The 20,783-nt window shown below is 43.3% G+C and overlaps 1 long non-coding RNA gene across 1 annotated transcript; it reads left to right on the plus strand.

Annotated features, from left to right (window-relative positions):
• Positions 1–6,890: 6,890 nt before the first annotated feature.
• On the plus strand, positions 6,891–20,325 carry LOC111546638. The gene is made up of 3 exons (XR_002732853.2): positions 6,891–7,401; positions 12,837–14,424; positions 19,458–20,325. It is a non-coding gene; the product is annotated as an uncharacterized LOC111546638 (long non-coding RNA).
• The last annotated feature ends 458 nt before the right edge of the window (positions 20,326–20,783 follow it).

Here is a 20,783-nt window from a genome sequence, read left to right on the forward strand (position 1 = left end):
CATTGTTGCCTTTGGTAGGCCATTTCACACCTTAATTATTCTCTGCATAAAGAAGTTGGGTACTTTTATTTCCCCCTTCCTAAAGGCTGAAGTGGGAAAAGGCTGACGATGACTAACCTGAATCTTATAATAGCAGGTGGGCAGTTAATTGGGAAATGAAAGCAACCTAACACTAATTTGCAGGAGTGTTCAGATTTCATGAGTAATTGCCATGTAAAAGGTAACTTGGCGGTGGGCTCAATGAAGCTGAACAGCAGACCGAGTCTAAATATGGCTATGGCATTTCTGACATATGTTCCTTGCCTAGAGATATAGCAAAAGAAAGGGGTTGTTCCTGGATGTAAACCTTGAATCAAAAGACACAGGGCATTTTTCAAAAAAAAAGCAAACACCGATGAGGCTGGGTATTTTCAGTGAAGTCAGATGATCTCTGAGTTGAAGTGACTTTTCTCATCATGGAGGCTGGGGTGTTACAGTTGCAGTATTTGGCTGAGTGCAGGTACAATCACCTGAGGCCAACTTTCTTTCTCTAACCCAAGAGAATCCCTGCAATGTGCAATCTTGAAGAAAGAGCCTGCATTTTACCAGCCCCCCACCTTTTATTTTATTTTATTTTATTTTGAGACGGAGTTTCACTCTTGTCACCCAGGTTGGAGAGGTTGGAGAGCAATGGCACAGTCGTGGCTCACTGCAACCTTCACCTCCCAGGTTCAAGCGATTCTCCTGCCTCAGCCTCCTGAGTAGCTGGGATCACAGGCATGTGACACCGCACCCAGTTAATTTTTATATTCTTAGTAGAGATGGGCTTTCGCCATGTTGGCCGGGCTGGTCTCAAACTCCTGACCACAGGTGATCCACCCACCTTGGCCTCCCAAAGTGCTGGGATTACAGGTGTGAGCCACTGCGCCTGGCCCATTTTACCCTTTTTATGGCTATGCAAGCCCTGTTAGTGTCACAGGTGTTTGAACCAGAGCGAGCCCATCTTGAATAGGGGCTGGGTAAAATAAGGGTGAGACCTACTGGGCTGTAGTCCCAGGAGGTTAGGCATTCTAAGTCACAGGATGAGATAGGAAGTTGGCACAAGACAGAGGTCACAAAGACCTTGCTGATAGAACAACTGTGGTAAAGAAGCCGGCCAAAACCCACCAAAACTGAGATTGCCATGAAAGTGACCTCTGGTCATCCTCACTACTCATTGTACGCTAATTGTAATACAGTTACATGCTAAGAGACACTCCTCCCAGCACCATGACAGTTTACAAATGCCATGGCAACATCAAGAAGTTACGCTATATGGTTTGAAAAGTGGAGGAACCCTTTTCCGGGAATTGCCCACCTCTTCTCAGAAAATACACGAATAATCCGCCCTTGTTTAGCATACAATAAAATAATAACTGAAAGTATAATTAGTCGAGCAGCCCACACTGCTGCTCTGCCTATGGAGTAGACATTCTTTATTCATTTACTTAATAAACTTGCTTTCAGTTCACTCTGTGGACTCGCCTTGAATTCTTTCTTGGGTGAGGTCCAAGAACCCTCTCATGGGGTCTGGATCTGGACCCCTTTGCAGTAGCATAAGAGTGCCTTGCACACAACTGGTTCTCGATAAACAGAAGGGTGTTTGATGGAAATATGGAAGGTTTGGGCCTTCCTTTCCATCTTGAAGGTTGTATTCAGACTGAAACTTTTGAGTGAACTGTTGCTTGTCCCAGTTCCAAAGATGAAAGATACTAAGTTCCCTTCTGAATTCCTCCTCCAGTAAGTCTTTGCTCCTCCTTCTCTCTACTGGTCTATCCCAATTATCCAGCTGGATAATTAAGTGGTCTTCCCTGCAGAATGCAACTGCACATCTAACTCACATTCCTGAGTAAAACCAGGAGCTGGGAAGAGTTTTACTGAATCCTGTGCCACACGCTGCCTCATGTGCCAGAGAGCCTTATACCATTCACCAGGGGATCTTGAAAGACCAGTGAAGCAGGAAAAGTCCCCTTATCCCCCGCACAGGGTGTGCAACAGGGGGAGTAGCTCACTTCTTCCATGCCCAGCTGCTCAAACCTCTAGGGGAGCATATAAGGTGGGCAGGTTGTGGGGCTCTGACCCCATGACAGCTTCTGGGGAGAATATTTACAGCTCCTGAAGCCCCAGTGGGCGTGTGTTACATACAGAGTGCTCTTTTAATTTTGCACTTTTAGTTTTCCATTTATAGGCTTGTGTTAACCAGCTCAATTACACCCTCTCCCTTGTCGCAAAGACGGAGGGCTTTCTGTATTGCAAGTTCTTGCCTTTGTATACCAGAAGAATCAGCTCACACCTGGGCTTGGAGAATTAGTGCAAGGTTTTATTGAGTGGAAGTGGCTCTCTGCAGATGGGAAAGCCAGAAGGGAGATGGCTTTTTCCTTGGAGTTGGGCTGCTCCACAGCCTAACTCTCCTCCAACCACTCAGGCCAAACTCTGCATCGTGTGTATGGAATTTGTGGGTTCTTGGTTTCACTGACTTCAAGAATGAAGCTGCAGACCCTCGTGGTCAGTGTTTCAGTTCTTAAAGATGGTATGTCCGGAGTTTATTCCTTCAGCTGTGCAGATGTGTATGGAGTTTTTTCCTTCTGGTGGGTTCATGGTCTCACTGGCTTTAGGAGTGAAGCTGCAGACCTTCACGGTGAGTGTTACAGCTCAAGGTGGTGCGGACCCAAAGAGTGAGCAGCAGCAAGATTTATTACGAAGAGTGAAAGAATAAAGTTTCCACAGCATGGAAGGTTACCAGAGCGGGTTGCCGCTGCTGGCTTGGGCAGCCTGCTTTTATTCCCTTATCTGACCCCACCCACATCCTGATGATTGGTCCATTTCACAGAGAACTGATTGGTCCATTTTACAGAGAGCTGATTAGTCCATTCTACAGAATGCCGATTGTTCCTTTGTGACAGGGTGCTGATTGGTGCATTTACAAACCTTGAGCTAGACATAGTGCTGATGGGTGCATTTACAATCCTTTAGCTGGACATAAAAGTTCTCCAAGTCCCCACCAAATTAGCTAGATACAGAGCACTAATTGGTGCATTTACAAACCTTGAGCTAGACACAGGGTGCTGACTGGTGCATTTGTAAACCTTGAGCTAGACAGAGTGCTGACTGTTGCATTTACGATCTTTTAGCTAGACACAAAAGTTCTCGGAGTCCCCACTAGATTAGCTAGACATAGAGCACTGATTTGTGTGTTTACAAACCTTGAGCTAGACACAGGGTGCTGATTGGTGCCTTTACAATCCTCCAGCTAGACATAAAAGTTCTGCAAGTTCTCACTCGACTCAGGGGCCTAGCTGGCTTTGCCTAGTGGATCCCATGCCGGGGCCGTGGGCGGAGCTGCTGGTCAGTCCCACGCCCAGCGCTGGCACTCCTCAGCCCTTGTGCAGTGGATGTTGCAGAGCAAGGATGGCACCCATCTGGGAGGCTCCGGCTGCCTGGGAGCCTAACAGCGGTGAGGGTTTGAGCATACCGGGCTGCAGGTCCGGAGTCCTGCCCCTGCCGGGAGGCGGCTGAGGCCTAGCGAGAATTTGAGCAAGGTGCCGGCAGGCTGGCACTGCTAGGGGACCCAGCCCACCCTCCGCAGCTGCTGACCCAGGTGCTAAGTCCCTCACTGCCTGGGGCCTGCAGCACTGGCCTGCCACTCTGAGTGTGGGGCCTGCCGGGCCTGGGCCCACGCCCACTGAGAACTCGCACTGGCCCCCAAGCACCACATTCAGCCCCAGTTCCCACCCAGGCCTCTCCTGCCACACCTCCCTGCAAGTAGAGGGAGTTGGCTCCCGCCTCAGCCAGCCTAGAGAGGGGCTCCCACAGTGCAGTGGCAGGTTGAAGGGCTCCTCAAGTGCAGACAGAGAGAACGCTGAGGTCAATGAGGCACCAAGAGCTGCTGGCACATTGTCACCTCTCAATTGTGCTGGTCACTGGCCTGCCGGTGTCTGTGCATATGCTCTTCTGCCAACATGCCCATCCCTCCAAGTCCAGCCACTTGTGTCTTCTTCTGCTGATGTGTTCCTCACAACATCCAGCTGCTTGTGTTTGCCTGCTAGTGTGTCCGGAATTGGTGGGTTGGTCTGACTGACTTCAAGAATGAAGCCGTGGACCCTCATGGTGAGTGTTACAGTTCTTAAAGATGGTGTGTCCACAGTTCAGTCATTCAGATGTTCAGATGTGTCTGGAACTTTTTCCTTCTGGTGGGTTCGTGGTCTCGCTGTCAGAAGTGAAGCTGCAGACCTTGGTGGTGAGTGTTACAGCTCTTAAAGGCAGCCCAGGTGGAGCTGTTTGTTCTTTCCAGTGGGTTTGTGGTCTCCTTGGTTTCAGAAGTGAAACTGCAGACCTTTGCGGTGAGTGTTACAGCTCATAAAGACAGTGTGGACCCAAAGAGCAAAAGAACAAAGTTTCCACAGTGTGGAAGGTGACCCAGGTTGCCGCTGGCTGGCTTGGGCAGCCCGCTTTTATTCCCTTATCTGACCCCACCCACATCCTGCTGCTTGGTCCATTTTACAGAGAGCTGATTGGTCTATTTGACAGAGAGCTGATTGGTCCATTTTGACAGAGTGCTGATTGGTGTGTTTACAACCCTTGAGCTAGACACAGAGTACTGATTGGTGTATTTACAAACCTTGAGCTTGACACAGAGTGCTGATTGGTGTATTTACGATACTCTAGCTAGACATAAAAGTTCTCCAAGTCCCCACCAGATTAGCTAGAAAAAGAGCGCTGATTGTGCACATACAATCCTCCGGCTAGATATAGAAGTTCTCCAAATCCCCATCTGGTTCAGGAGCCCAGCTGGCTTCACCTAGTGGATGCTGCATGCCTGCTAGTCCCCAGCCATGCCTGCACTGTTCAGCCCTTGGGTAGTAGATGGGACCAGGCTCCACGGAGCAGGGGCGATGCCCGTCCCGGAGGCTTGGTTCAAGTGCAGGAGCCCACTGCAGTGGGGGAGCTCGGACATAGAGGGCTGCAGGTTCCAAGCCCTGCCCCATGGGGAGGCAGCTAAACTTGGCAAGAATTTGAGTGCAGCGCCAGTGCTGGCAGGCAGGCACTGCTGGGGGACCCCGCACAACCTCTGTAGCTGCCGGCCCAGGTGCTAACCCCCTCACTGCCCTGGGCTGGAGGTGCCTGCCGGCTGCTCCGTGTGTGGGCCCGCCTAGTCTTTGCCAGTGCCTGTTGCAACTTGCACTGGCCCGCGAGTGCCCCCTGGTTGCCACTGGCGCCTCTCCCTCCACACCTCCCCGAAAGCAGAGGGAGGCAGCTCTGGCCTCAACCAGCCCAGAGAGGGGCTCCCAGGGTGCCGTGGTGGGCTGAAGGGCTCCTCAAGCCTGCTAGAGTGAATTCCGAGGTGGAGGAGGCGCTGAGAGTGAGGGCTGCTAGCACATTGTCACCTCTCACTAGGGTATCAGGTTTTTATAGGCCCAGGATGGGAGCATGACAGGCCCAGGGTGGTCTTGGAAAATGCAACATTTGGGTAGGAAGACAGGAGTTCCTGTCCTGGTCTAGGTCCCTGGGGGTGGAGCCCTAACCAGGGACCACACCCTCCTCTACCCAGCACTTCCCTTTCCACTTTGGTATCATTTAAAGGGACCACGCTCTTCTCTTCCCAGAACTTCTGTATCACCAGGATGGGGATCCTTCAGATGGGGGAGCTTTCTAAATGCACTTTGGACTGAAAGCCCAACAGCTTTGGGGCCCAAACTGTCCATGGCCCAGAGGCGAATTTACTATCCATAGACATTTCCCTGAGAGTGAAGAGATCGAGTCCCTCACTGACTGTGCCCTGTAAACAACTGCTGTATTTGGCTGGGGCCCTGAATTATGCCATATGGTGCCCAGGCTCCTGACCAAGTCATAACCAAGACAGGACATAGCAACCCTCAAGAAAAGGGTCTCTTACAGTAGGCAGGGAGGTGGTCACCAAGACACAGAGAATGTGTGTGGACTGAGAAAATTAACTTTAATGGGGCATTTAAGGCATATGGGAAAGCATTTGGAAGAATCACAATTTTCATGCTGGCTTCCCAAGTCCTTAAGAAAAAAATTCAGAAAGGTCTCATCACCATTTGTGAATTGTGAAATAAACACATCTCCAGGGGAGTGCGTGGGTGTGTGTACATATTAATATTCCAGGGGTGGGGGAAATATTGACACAGATGATTTTTGAAGTATTTGCAATTTCTGTCCAACTCAGACTCATCTGAAATGGGTGCGTTTCAAAGACTCAAAGGCTGCCAGATTCCCTTTGAAAGGAAATGTTTCCTCCCATTACCTTTCAAAGTCAGCTCTCCGGAGTTTAGCCAAGAGCTGTATTTCAATGTGTCGATGTCACTTAACAAGAGGAAGAGGAAGCGTTCCTCTCTGAGTGGGGTTTAGAGGGGACCAGGAGAGTAACTGCAGCCACGTTACAAGGCAATGTGCCTGATGACTTAGCTGGGGCTTTTGTATCTTCCCCATCCACTAATAATTTGCTAAATGCCTTTGCTAAATTGTCTTTTTTCTGCTCCCATTGTTCTATGTAACTGAAACAAGCGAGCATAGCATTGTTATCTAAGTCAATAATGGTCACAAAAGCACTTTCTCTCCTTCTGCAGCAGACTGCCTGCAAAACGTAAAAGAGGGTAGTGATGCACCCGAGCAAATTACAATCCCAAACTCATTTAAATAACGTCTTCTCCTCATCTATGCAAAACTCAGATGAATATTTACAACATCCAGGAATAGGTACCACAGGAAAGAAAGAAAGAAAAATAATAATAATAATAAAAAAACCCCAACCAACCCAACCCAATCCTGCAAGTGTAATCATTCTCAAAATGATCCCCAAACAAAGTGTTCTAGCTGTGGTTGCCCGGCAACAGTCCCACTGTAGTATTCTGCCTGGGTACATATAAAGTGGAGTCGTCTTTTCTGCACAGAGTGTGCACTATCATCGTAACAGCAGAGATGGAGAGCAAGAAGTGAGGAGGTTAAAAGTCAGGGTCAGAAGTTCAGGTTGCTCTGACCCTCAAATCAATTTCAAGCACTGTTTGTGACATTTTTCTGTGTTCCCTTGCTTGATGTTAGTCTTTGCAATGAACCACCAGATCAGACTTAAGGGATCATGGGACCTTGGGGTTTCAGTGGGGTCAGGTCAATTTCTACCTACCGTTGTACTGCCACCTATGAAGCAAACCATTATCTAGGCGTCTGAGAACCTCAAAGTCGTGAAACTCCGAGGGGAGAGAGAGAGGATGAAGTTGCTGGGGCCCCTGTGTCTTTGGGTCCTGCCATAGCTCAACCTGTGGCTTCAGGGGGACTGTGTGCAGCCAGGTCATAGTGTTACCGGAAAGGGATCCTGATCCAGACCCCAAGAGAGGGTTCTTGGGCCTTGTGCAAGAAAAATTTGGGGTGAGTCTATAGAATAAAGTGAAAGCAAGTTTGTTAGAGAAGTAAAAAAAACAAAAGAATGGCTACTCCATAAACAGAGCAGCCCTGAGGGCTACTGGTTGCCTATTTTTATGGTTATTTCTTGATTATATGCTAAACAAGGGGTGGGTCATCCACGAGATTTCTGAGAAAGGGGTAGGGATTTCCTTGAAACTGAGGGATCCTCCGGTTTTCAGACCATATAGGGTAACTTGCTGATGTTGCTATGGCATTTGTAAACTGTCATGGTGCTGGTGGGAGTGTCTTTTAGCAGCTAATACATTATAATTAGCATATAATGAGCAATGAGGATGACCTGAGATCACTTTCATCACCATCTTGTTTTTGGTGGATTTTGACCAACTTCTTTATTGCAACCTGTTTTACAGCAAAGTCTTTGTGACCTGTATCTTGTGCCGACCTTCTGTCTCTTCCCATGACTTAGAATGCCTAACCTTCTTGGAATGCACCTCAATAGGTCTCAGCCTCATTTAGCACCCTGGTCATGATAGGGTCACTCTGGTTCGAAGGCCTTTGGCAATAGGATTGGCAACTCAGTTAGAGAAAGCTGGTCCCTGGCATGGGCATCTCTCCCAAGGCATTCTTCCAAAAGTACAGGGATCATTTTTTAGTCACCTTTTTAACCAATGCATATGTACAGGGGAAAAAGAAGAAGAAGGATAAATCACATAAAATAATACATCCTCATATGGCCTTAATCATTGGTCCTAATAGACTTATGAAAGCATGGATACATGAGGCTGCAGTGTACTCAGGTCCACCCCCACCCCCTCCCCAGAGCTGGACATGATACCTAGGATGGTTCCGAATCTCATAGGACTTTTCCTTTTATTTCTAGATCATTTTAAGATAGTCTCATGCACCTAAGCAATAGATGACTTCATTTTTAATTGAGTTTTCCTTATTTATTGTTTATTAATTTATAATATAATTAAGGAGTTTTATTCACTACAACTCACAATTATTTGGGGGGAGGGGTTCTCATAATTGCTTAATTTGTGACTTATCTTAGCAAAATATTAACAATATCCCTGAAAACTCCCACCTAAAATTTCCCCAAATATCTCTGTGATTAGAATAACTTTCCTGCTCAAAGTTCTTTAGTGAGTACCCCATTCCTCAGAATAACATTTAAGCCCCCTAGTTTAGCAATTTTGCTGCCTGGCCCTAACCTACCTTTTTAAGGCTTATCTCCCACTACTTCCCTCTGTGAAGTCTGGGTTCAATCAAACCAAAAGTGCAGCTGGATAAAGCTGAAGCTGCACAGCAGGGCGTCAGGGCATCTGCCTACTAGTCAGCTCTCTCTTGATTGACAGTGTGGTTGTGGGCAGGCGCCTTCACGTCTCTTGGTCTTCGTTTCCTAATAAATGCATTGGAGGAGTGAGACCAGGTGCTTTCTAAGATGTCACACGTTTAGACCCTGGCTTCTCCAAAGGGTTTTAGGCTGTTGACCATCCTGTCATTTCAGAAACTTTCTTCTCCTGTATTTCATGATATTGTTCTCTCTTGGTTTTCTTTCTACTTCTCTAATGCTTCTTTTTAGTTTGTTTCTCATGTAATACATCCTCTGTTCCAGGATTAATATTGATAAGACCTGTCTTCAGCAATCCTCTCTTTCAATTTCCTGGATGATCTCAACCATAATAACAATTCTATGTAATGCCCCAGAGCCCATTTCTGTAATCTAGATCTCCATCTGAGAAGGCCCCGCTGAATTCCAGTTACATGCTCCAACTCCACTAGACTTCTCCACTGGGGCGTCTCAGGCACTCCTGTCCCAGGGTTTCCAAGCCTGAACTCATAATTTCTCTCCTCAAACTGGTTGTTCACCATACTTTACTCCCACATTTGGTTTAGTGTATCATGCAAGCCACAGACTTCGCAGTCATATTAGAATGCTACCTTTCCCTAACCTCCAACAGATATTCTCAGGTGAGTCATCAAAGTCTGGCCATTTTTTATTCCAATTAAATATCTCTTGAGTCTGTCCTTTCTTCTCCAATCCCACTGTCAACACCCTTGTAGAGACCTGGCTGCTCTTCAGGTCTCCTGGCTAGTTTCTCTACCTTTAGGATGACCAACCACCCTGAGGCCTTCATTCTGCTGCCAGTGCCATCTGTATAACAAGAAGTATGACCAAACCCTTTCTTTTCCAAAATGTGTTTGTGTTTTGTCATAGCCTATTGGGTGAAGTCTGATATCCTGAGCATGATATACAAGGCCTTTGTGACTGGAGTTGTCTCATTTCTCTCGATCTGCCCTGTGCACCAGGAAGATGGCATTACTTTGAGTTCATGACTGGACCATGCTCTCTAACACCTCTATACCTCAATGTGGCCCCCTCTGCCTAAAATAACATTACTTACTCTTCTACTCCTCTGTGCTTCTCTAATGCCCTAGCTGTGCCTCTGTTTTCTGTTGTATTGTTTTTTTTCTGTGTGTGTGTGTTTCCTGCTATTGGATTGAATGCTACTTGAGGTCTAGGACTGCCCTCATTTTTGCACACTTAGCTCACTACTGGAAGGAAACTGACATTTATATAATTGTTGAAGGCTGAGTGTGATGGCTCATGCCTGTAATCCCAGCACTTTGGGAGCCCAAGGCAGGAGGGTCGTTTGAGCCCAGGAATTCAAGACCAGCTTGGGCAACATAGTGAGACCTTGTCTCTACAAAAAAATTTTCACAATTAGCTGGGTGAGGTGGCATGTACCTGTAGTTTCAGCTATTCAGGAGGCTGTGGTGGGAGAGCTGCTTGAGCCTGGAAGGTCAAGGCTACAGTGAGCTATGGTTGCGCCACTGCACTCCAGCCTGGGTGACAGAGTGAGACTTGTCTTAAATAAAAATTATAAAAATAAAAGAAAAATATATATATACAAAATTGTTAAGTAAACAGTTGAATCTATATGGTTTATTTATTCACTCTCTGATAAATGGGTCTTGCATTTTTCTTGAATGACTTCTCTATTTCTCTTTGACTTTCCATATAATGTTTAAATTTGAATATCTCATTCTTTCCTTGTCTAAGCCTTTTCCAACTATCCTAATCTAAAGAAATAACTTCATCTTCAGGAATAACTTATTATATGTCATGTATTTAATAATTAACGTTGCCCATGTCAGTTTCTACTCCCCAGGTAAGCTATTCAAAGTGTTAACTTTGTCTTGCCTGCAATGATTTGGCAATCATGGTCTTCAGAAAGTACCTCTTTCTATATTGATTATTACTGGTGTACCTGGTTTACTAATGCCAGTCTTGTCATGTCTTTTTTTTTTTGTTCTTTTTTTTAAGACAGAGTCTCACTCTGTCACCCCGGTTGGAGTGCAGTGGTGCGAACTCAGCTCACTGCAGCCTCCTGGGCTCAAGCCATCCTCTCACCTCAACCTCTCCAGTAGCTGGAACTACAGGTGTGCACTACCATGCCTGGCTAATTTTTTGTATTTTTAGTAGAGATGGGGTTTCACCATTTGCCCAGGCTGGTCTTGAACTCCTGGGCTCAAGCGATCCATCCACCTTGGCCTCCCACAGTGTTGGGATTACAGGCATGAGCTACTGTGCCTGGCCATTGTCTTTTCTATTTAGTGCCATTTTTATATCACCACAGAGCGGTCACTTAATATCTTAGCCATAAAAAATGGAGCTGGTACCATTTCTTTTCTTCAGTAAGAGTCTGCTTGCTTCCCTTATTTGTTTGCTTAATATTTAAAGAAATAAAGCAAGGTGTCACAGTTACATTATAGAAAATGTTGCCATGACAAGCATTTATATTAAAGAAACTCTAGTCCTATCTGTGCTTTGATGATATGTATATTTTAATTAATCTTACAAGGGGAGCTCAGAGAAATTTTGGTTCTCAAAGCAGTAATATCGAAAGACAAACTCCAAATATGAACGGTTTTGGAAAGCTGGCGGCGGGGAAGATGTGTTATTAAGATGTACTGATTGTGTAAGAGCTGTTATTATTCATAATTCTGCTTTAGATGCTTAATATTTTCTTCAGAGGTTTAGGCAAAGATTATTGCTACATTTCTGCGGTCATTGGAAAAATCCAGTGTGAAACTTGAGACTAGGAATAGATAAACCTTTTTAAAAAAGTAAGTTTTGGGTGAGGATAAGTATCCTACAGCACACTGGACATTTCATAGAACTTACCTGATGCCCTCTTGGGAGACTGTCAGAAATTTTGTAAATATCAGGAGAGTAGACTTTCCGGGGCTGCTTCTGTGCTCCACTTCTGCCTCTAACAAAAAGAAAAAATATAAAGTTATGCAATTAAAAAGGTGTTAGTTAAATCCTTTCAGGCCAGAATGGAGACTGGACTGGAGTTTGGAGTATATGTTTTATTTAGCCCTCAAATTTATAAAACAAAACTTTAGTCTTTGGTGAAAGTTACATTCCTAGAAACCCACTGGAAAAAATGGTTGTTTATCACCTTAAAAATATGCATTATCTACTGGGTATATACCCAAAGGATTATAAATTATGCTACTACAAAGACACATGCACACGTATGTTTATTGCGGCACTATTCACAATAGCAAAGACTTGGAATCAACCCAAATGTCCATCAGTGACAGACTGGATTAAGAAAATGTGGCACATGTACACCATGGAATACTATGCAGCCATAAAAAAGGATGAGTTTGCGTCCTTTGTAGGGACATGGATGCAGCTGGAAACCATCATTCTTAGCAAACTATCACAAGAAGAGAAAACCAAACACCGCATGTTCTCACTCATAGGTGGGAACTGAACAATGAGCTCACTTGGACTCGGGAAGGGGAACATCACACACTGGGGCCTATCATGGGGAGGGGGAGGGGGGAGGGATTGCATTGGGGAGTTATACCTGATATAAATGATGAATTGATGGGTGCTGACGAGTTGATGGGTGCAGCACACCAACATGGCACATGTATACATATGTAACCTGCACGTTATGCACATGTACCCTAGAACTTAAAGTATAATAAAATAAAAAAATAAAAAAAAATATGCATTATCCTTTTATTTAAGTGCTTTTAACTTGGAGTGCAATATTTTATATCAGTCTCAACTTTTAATTTCATAAAATCCCAACTTTTAATTTCATAAAATCCAGCTCGCCAAATGCAGCCACCACAATTGAAATTACCTTCTGACCTCAAGCCCCTTAGTTTAAGAAAGTTTACTGGGAGGGTTCAAAGGATGCATTGTAAGACTTTATGGAATAAAAGATGTGACCAGAAATGGTATAAAAACTATGCTGGATTCTAATTTGTGGGGCTTGTGATATTTACTAACTTGGTTCGTGAAAATTGGGTATTGGAACTAAGACTTTCTTATGTGAAATATTTCTAACTTTGCTTCCACTAAGTTTAACAGTACAGTTAATAAAATCCTGTTACTGCCTTCCCAGCTGATGGCACTAGAACTGAACCCAGAAGCTGCAGCAGTGGATGGATGATGATGTGAAGAAATGAGATCCCTGATGAGCTGGGAGTCAGGGTTCCTGTAACCATGATGTCACACCCTCATCCTGACACCAAGATGGGCTGGACCCATCTGTCACCCAGGGCAAACAAAATGCTTGGTCTGCATCTTTCAGAAGAAAACTAAAAATCGAGTCATTTCTCAGAATTTTGCTTGTGTGTGGCTTAAGTCTTCTTCTCCTGTTGAGGAAGGTGTTGAGTTTGACCATGACAGCCCCACCCAATCCTCAGCTCATCCCAGCCACCAGAGAGGATCTGGAGATCTGGGGCTATGTCATGGAAGACCTTGTCAGAGCACCGGGTCATACTGTGCTGCAGGTGGGGTTCAGGTGCCCAGTGACAACCACTGGGAACACTCATCCCTAAAAGTCTGTTGAACTTAAAGTTCTACTCAAGACTTTCTACATTAAATACCCTTTCACATAGCAAAATCAGCCATGTTCTGAGATGTGAAACTGCAGGGCAAAGTTACTGTGGTCTCCACCTATAGAAATGGAATGTTACTTCATAGAGCCCCAGGCCAAAAAAGAAACCCCAAAACTCTGAAACGACACCCTTAAATTTACCCCCAACATCTGGCCAGCCTCCTCCGTCATTGAAACTTCTCCTGAGTGTTGGCATGGATCCTATGTTTCTCCAGCCAGGGAGCTTTGCTCCCCATTCTTGATGGACCCACTGAGTCCCAATTTTCTACATTTTACTTGGGTCACTCCTCCACTTTGGGATGCTTTTCCTACTCTGTCGTACTTTAAAAATGTTTCTTCTTTCCTGTGCTCAGCTTTGCACATTTGTCTTCTTTCTCGATTCAACTTGCTTAGTTCTTGTTACATCAGTTCCTAGAGCCATTCATCTGTACTTCTGAATCATTTAAGTTTTGGTTGCAAGTAATGGAAACTCACTCTGAGTAACTCAAGCAAGAACTGGAAGGACAGTGGGATATATCATAAGATCCAAAAAGAATTGAACAAACAGAATTTCAGAGGGAAGAAAAAGGGCAGCTCCAGTGACTTCAGCAACGAGACAACATAAATCTTTCTAGAGCACAGCTACTAATATTATTCAACTGCAAGAGCCCCTATCCCATGAGAAACTTGATTGAAAATCCTGATTTCCTGCAGAGAAGAATATGATTGACCCAGTTTAGTTTTGGTTGCCCAATTGCTCAATCTTACATGAATTATTTCCAGCCAAGGGGACAGGGTGTATTATAGGGACATACCTGCTTTCTCCAAAGAAAAGATCTCGGCATTTCCTGATCATTTCCCTGAGAAGGAGGAATCATTGTGAGTCAAGAAGATACCTCAAGTATAATGAACTCAGTTACACTTTTTTGAAATCTGAGTGTTTGGTATGTAGTGTGCATTTTAAAAAGCATGTCTCTTTCCAGGATACAGTGTTAACCTCTTCCATGGTGGAGTGGGGCTATGTGATTTTGTGCTCAATTTACCTAGCTGTTGGGCCTCCAGTAGAGGCTGAACCAGTCAAGCCAGCTGATACCACATTAATTTTCCAAAGGTAAGTTTCTCTTGGCAAATATTCCTTCTCTCAACTTAATAAACACCCACTATACACTGAGATACATTGAAAATTTAAAGGTAGATTAGACGTGATCACTTTTCTTAAGACATAAAATCTAGTAGATTTCCTATATAATGAATATTTTTTAACTTTCATTTTTAGAGACAAGGTCTCACTCTATCACCCAGGCTGGAATATAGTGGCACATTCATAGCTCACTCACTGCAACCTCAACTCCCGAGCTCAAACAATCCTCCTGCCCCTGCCTTCCAAGTAGCTATGACCACAGGCACATGTCACCATGCCCAGTTAATTTTAAACAATTTTTTTGTATATGTGTGGAGACAGGGTCTCACATGTTGCCCGGGCAGATCTTGATCTCCTGGCCTTAAGCAATGCTTCTGCCTTGGCTTCCCAAAGTGCTAGGATTACAATTGTGAGCCCATGCACCCAACCTATATGAATAATATGTTAAGGATTTTTGATTAAAAAATACTTTCAAAAAGTTATCATTAGACCCATTTTGAAGGTTCTCAGAAGCTGGGCAATTTCTGCTTGAGTTATCAAGTGGCCTTCACTTTAGGCAAGTTTTTGGGGACTCACTGTAAAGTAGAGGACTCTGAGTGACTACATCTCTCAAATACAGTGTTTTTTTATTATTTCCTGACATTTGGAGCTTAAGGAAATATAAAATGACATGATTTTTTTTTTCCTCTAACTATCCAAGACAACATTGGAAGACCACACACATGTCTCCACTTTATTGATGTTTTACATTGTGCTTGCAGGTGCTGTCTTAGAGTGTGATGTTGCTCTTGTACTATGTATATAAATGCTTTCTATGACTCAAGAATTCTATCACATTTGAATGAAATTTGTTAGAGTAGAAAGAGACTGGAGTAAGCTAGACTTGGGTTTCAGTCTTTTCAGCTTTATACTTACTAGCTTTATGACTTTGGCCAAGTTACTTTCTGAGACTTGGTTTCTTCATCAGCAAAGTAGAATAATAATAATACATGTTTTACACAGTTGTTATGGGAAATAAGTACGATAATATATGTGAAAGGGGCCAGGCTCAATGGCTCACATCTGTAATCCCAGATGTGATTTTGGGATTACATCTGGGATGGCTTTGGGAGGCTGAGGCGGATGGATCACCTGAGGTCAGGAGTTGGAGACCAGCCTGGCCAACATGGTGAAACCCTGTCTCTACTAAAAACACAAAAATTAGTTGTGAGTAGTGGCACGTTCCTGTAGTCCCAGCTACGTTGGAGGCTGAGGCACGAAAATCACTTGAACTTGGGAGGCAGAGGTTGTAGTGAGCCGAGATTGTGCCATGGCACACCAGCCCAGGCAGTGAAGAGAGACCCTGTCTAAAAAAATATATATATATATATATATATGAAAGGGCCTGCCAAATATGTGTGTGTGTGTGTATGTGTGTGTGTGTGTGTGTGAGAGAGAGAGAGAGAGAGAGAAAGGACCTGCAAAATAGAAAAATCAGTATACATTTTCTTGCCTCCAGCACAGTAAAACCATGAATCTCCTTCCCTGGGCCTCCATCTCATTCTATATGCCTCCTCTGTGTCCTAGCCTGCAAAGACGAGCAGCTCAGGGAGGATGGGCAGGTGGGTTCCTATTCCTTCCAAGGCAGCCCAGCTTGATAGTATCCAATGATTTCTGAGGCTGCATGGCCATAGGCAGTCAAACCCTGGGTATCTGAACAGAAGGCTGAAACCATAGAATCATGTCCCTGTGACTGTTGGCACAACTTTGTGTATTCTACAGAGGCTTACTGTATAGTTTATTTCAACACACAGACAAATATGCTTAATGTAAGGAACTGCTACAGGTTAATCAATCAATGGCTCCTTTAGTGATTTTCATTTTTAAAAACAAGTGGATGAATAAACAAATTTGGCCTTGGGATGCCATTCAGCTCAAAGTCAGTGGCAATCACAAATGGCTTTAATAAATGAAAGAGATATTTTGGCATAGCCCATTGAGGCATATGAAGAGTAATGCCCTTGCCAGGACCATAGAGTATATTAGATACTCTACGTTCATTGCTTCTTATGAATGGAAGGGATGTAGGAAATGGAATTTTAATTTGTACATTTAAGCTATGCAATTGAAGTTGAAAAAGAATGGATTTGAAAGAAAAAGAAAACTTTATAGGGCATAGCTGAAATTGGCATAAAAGTTAGGTCCCATGGCTGATGTTGCTGCTGTTTGATGCTTGCTGTCAAATTGTAGAAAAGCAAGACATTAATCCCAGAGTAATTTCCTATGTGTGCATTTGCCAACAAATAAGCCTGAGTCTAGTTGGAACTTTGGGTTGTTCAGAAATGGTAGAAACATAATCAGTTTGTGTTCTATCTGTCATCGCGAGTTCTTGAGTTGGTAGAAGCTTAAAGTGTTTTTACACCTCTTGCTTGATAATCAGACCCAGACTGCATGTTCTGCAGATACACTGACATATTCTATGACAAGCCTTGAGGGCTTCTAGCATGAATTAAGATGAAAACCCTAGAGTGGTATTGACATTTCATTTTTGGAAAAGCCAGAGAAGGCATAAGGAGCATGGCTGGATTGCAGGTTGGGGTAGCTTCTTCACCTGGGCTCTGTTATCATTTTCCACAGCACCATTTGCTGCCACAACCTGAAATGCATTCTTTGATGGTAGAACTTGCTCGTCATTTAAGTTCCATGTGCCTATGACTTATTCTAAGGATGCCCTGAGTGCATTGTGTTTGCAGCTCTTGTGCAGTCGGATCTCTGCCACTTCTCCCGTAATTGTCAACCATCTTGGTTGCCCAATGAGAAGCAGCTTGATATATGCATCAAGCCAACTCATTTTCTCTGTTTTCATGCCTAATTCCCGAAAATGAGTTTATTCCTCACAGTATATAAGTAGATATTTTATATATATCTGACATATTATATGCCTGAAAAATCTGATACACGTGTACAACAATGAAAATAAACATTAGACCAAAAATAAATAAATAAAAATAAAAAAGAGATAGGGCTTTGTTCCTAGCTAATTATGTGATCTTAAGTAAATAAATAATGTATCTTCTTTGGGCTTCTCATTTCTCATCTTTAAAATTCATAAACAAAAAGTGAAAAGACAAAAATAAAAAAGAAGAAAAAAATTAAAAATCCACAAACAAGATATAAAAATAAAAATAGTCTGTAAAAAGTATTTGAAAACTATCAAGGCCCATATAAGTGGGGACTGTCTTAGTCTGTTTTGTGTTGATACAAAACAGGGGTATTCAATCTTTTGGTTTCCCTGGGCTACGCTGGAAGAACAATTGTCTTTGGCCATACATAAAATACACTAAAATTAATGATAGCTGATGAGCTTAAAACAAAATCACAAAAAAAGTCTCATAATGTTTTAAGAAAATTTTCAAATTTGTGTTGGGCCATATTCAAAGCCATTCTGGGCCGCCTGTGGCTGTGGGTGAGATAAGCTTGCTGTAAAAGAGTATCTCAGGCTGGGTAACTTATAAAGAAAAGAGGTTTGTTTAGCTCACAGTTCTGCAGGCTGCACAAGAAGCATGGTGCCAGCATCTGCTACTAGTGAGGGCCTCAGGGATATTCTAATCATGGTGGAAGGTGAAGGGGGAGCAGGTGTCACACAGCAAGAGAGGAGAAAAAGAAAAACGAGGAGGTGTCAGGCCCTTTTTAACATTCTCATGAGAACTCATAAAGCAGAGATGGCAACAAGCCATTCATGAGTGACCCACCCCCATGACACAAACACTTCCCACCAGGCCCCACTTCCAACACTAGGGGTCAAATTTCAACATGTGATTTGGAGGGAACAAATATCCAAACAATATCCAGGGGCAATATTTTAGTACCTGCTTTGAACTGAGAACATCACTAGGAGAGATGAAAAAATGAAGGGCACAGTACCTGCCTTCATGAGATTGGTAATTTCCACAGGAATATCACACATAAACACATATAAGAACTAGCCATATGAGTCATTATATGCTCGCGCACATAATGTATGCAGGCGGCCTACACCATGATCATAGTTCAAAACAATTGAAATCTTATAAACATTAAATTGCTACCCAAGCATAAGGTGTTATTATTAACGATAAACTTGATCATCATTTTACCATTTCCGTATGACACTGATTATTTTAGAGATTGTTGCCATTCTTCTTAGGTTCAGGATAAACCTACATACATGTCATTTATTTAGTGCCTTTATATATCTTGCTTACCACTATATCCCAAAACCTAAAACAATGTCTGAAGGTATATCATGGAATGAATGGATGAGTCAGTTAATCAATCGATGAGAAAAGAAGCTGCTTTTTTGGGGGGCCCACCCATGTATTTTGTAATTCTGGAGAAAAAAAATAAAGCTGGTCTGGACACACACATACATATTAGCTTCATCATACAAAAAGACATATTGGCATTGAAGACAGCAAGTACAGGGGCCTGGTAGTTATCTGAAAAAGCTGTCTAGATAACTGTTAATCTCCCGCATCCATTGAGAACCATTAGCCTAATGTACCAAGGACTCTGTGTCTCTACCATGGTGCAGCAGGGAGATGGAAACCTTCCATGGACAGTTTCCTGCCTTGTAACTTTCTCTGATTCCTTACAGCCACCAGCCACCTAGAACTCATGCTATTAAGACACTTGCATAAAGTTACTATGTGAATTTAGGTTTGATTGAATCGTTAATTGTTTTAACCAGGATATTGTTCTAAAAGCAGTTGGAGGGATGTAAAGCAAAATCTTAACCCATTGGTGTTCACCTAATGCTGGTCTTGATCAGTCTAAATGGAGTTGTTTTCCAGGAAGATAAACTATGCTAATCAGTTTCAATGTAATAGTTAACCCCTCAGGCCAGAGCACATGGTTGTCATTGTGCAGCTGCGCTGATAGAATAGTTTGGCCCGTCTGAATGTTTGTCCCATTTCTACATAATTGCTGACCACCCATAATCTGCAAGGAATAATCAATTTTTTCTTTTCTTCTGATTTTCTAAGGAACAAAAGCTGCCCTTCCTTCCTTATTGCAAAGGTTGACAGAAAGCAAAAGGTGAAGAATAAAAGCGCCTTGCATTGTCTAACATCTACCGCAGTGCTTGAGCTGCAGCTGCTCCTCCTCCCCGATTGTTTTCAAATATTTCTTCAAAAAAGGCATTAAAGAAAAACACAAGATATTGCACAGAGAACCAAAACAAATCACAATCTTCAAGGACAAAGCATTGCAAAATGGCTTACATCCCCAAATGGGAACAGATATGGCTGGAAATTAAAACAATCTTTTTTATTTTAAGTGGAAATGCTAGCAGATGCCACAAGAAACATATGGAACTTGCCACAGACAAATAGCGAACGCTTTCTACGTGTGGAAGTAGAGCAAAGGGAGTGACCACCTCTGACTGTCAGGGGAACCATCAGCTCGAACTGTTTGCTGTGGCAGGAGGGAGTTTGCAGAGTCTGGGGTCCTGCCCTCATGGAAAAGCTTTAACGATCTTGACTGAGTAATTTAAGTCATTCTTGTCAGGGAGTTTCAGAACACTAGTCACAATTATATTTATTTCAAAATGCATTGATCCCAGATATCTTTTTAAATGTGCTCACCACTGAATTTATGCATTGTTACATATTCCCTCATTGAATCTCTGAATGAAACAAAATAAACAGGAAAAAATGGAGACATAGAAGCACTGTCCACAAGGCATCTCCCACTCTAGAGGTCTCCCAGCCCCATGCTAGCTTGTTAATTTTTTGTTAAAGCTTGTCTGTCAAACAAGGAAGATACAATTCACCACACAACATATTTTTCTAAAGCAATGTTTTTGTACAATTTCCTGATTTCCAAAAATATGACCAACAGTATTCTGGTTGAGTTTTGTTGTTGTTGTTTTAATTTCTCTGAAAATGGCAGTGATATAGTAAATGTTCCCTTGCCCATGTACCACGTGGAATAATTTTACTGTGAGACTCAGAGAAGGCAATTGCAAGCCAGCTTTCCTTAAGTAGTATTTATCCTCTCCAAATAGTTCACTGGGGGGCGTGACAGGAATAAAATGCTTTCTATATACAAAAGTATTGTTTCTGAAGATGAAAAAGCCCTGAAATCCTGACTGACATTCAAGTTGGAGGTACTGCGAATATGTGGAAAAATAGGATTTTACACAGTGACAACACCAATAAGCGTTCTGAAAGGCATGCTTGCAATGAAAGAGCTCCGTTTGGAACAATCCAGATTGTGGGCTAAAATGGTCTCCATGTGGCAGAGTATATTTGTGAATGAAGTGCCTGTCAATGAGGAGAAATCAATTTTAACAGCTCATTTATTGATGA

The sequence above is a fragment of the Piliocolobus tephrosceles genome, chromosome 9 (assembly GCF_002776525.5).
Source record: "Piliocolobus tephrosceles isolate RC106 chromosome 9, ASM277652v3, whole genome shotgun sequence".
Classification (NCBI taxonomy): domain Eukaryota; kingdom Metazoa; phylum Chordata; class Mammalia; order Primates; family Cercopithecidae; genus Piliocolobus; species Piliocolobus tephrosceles.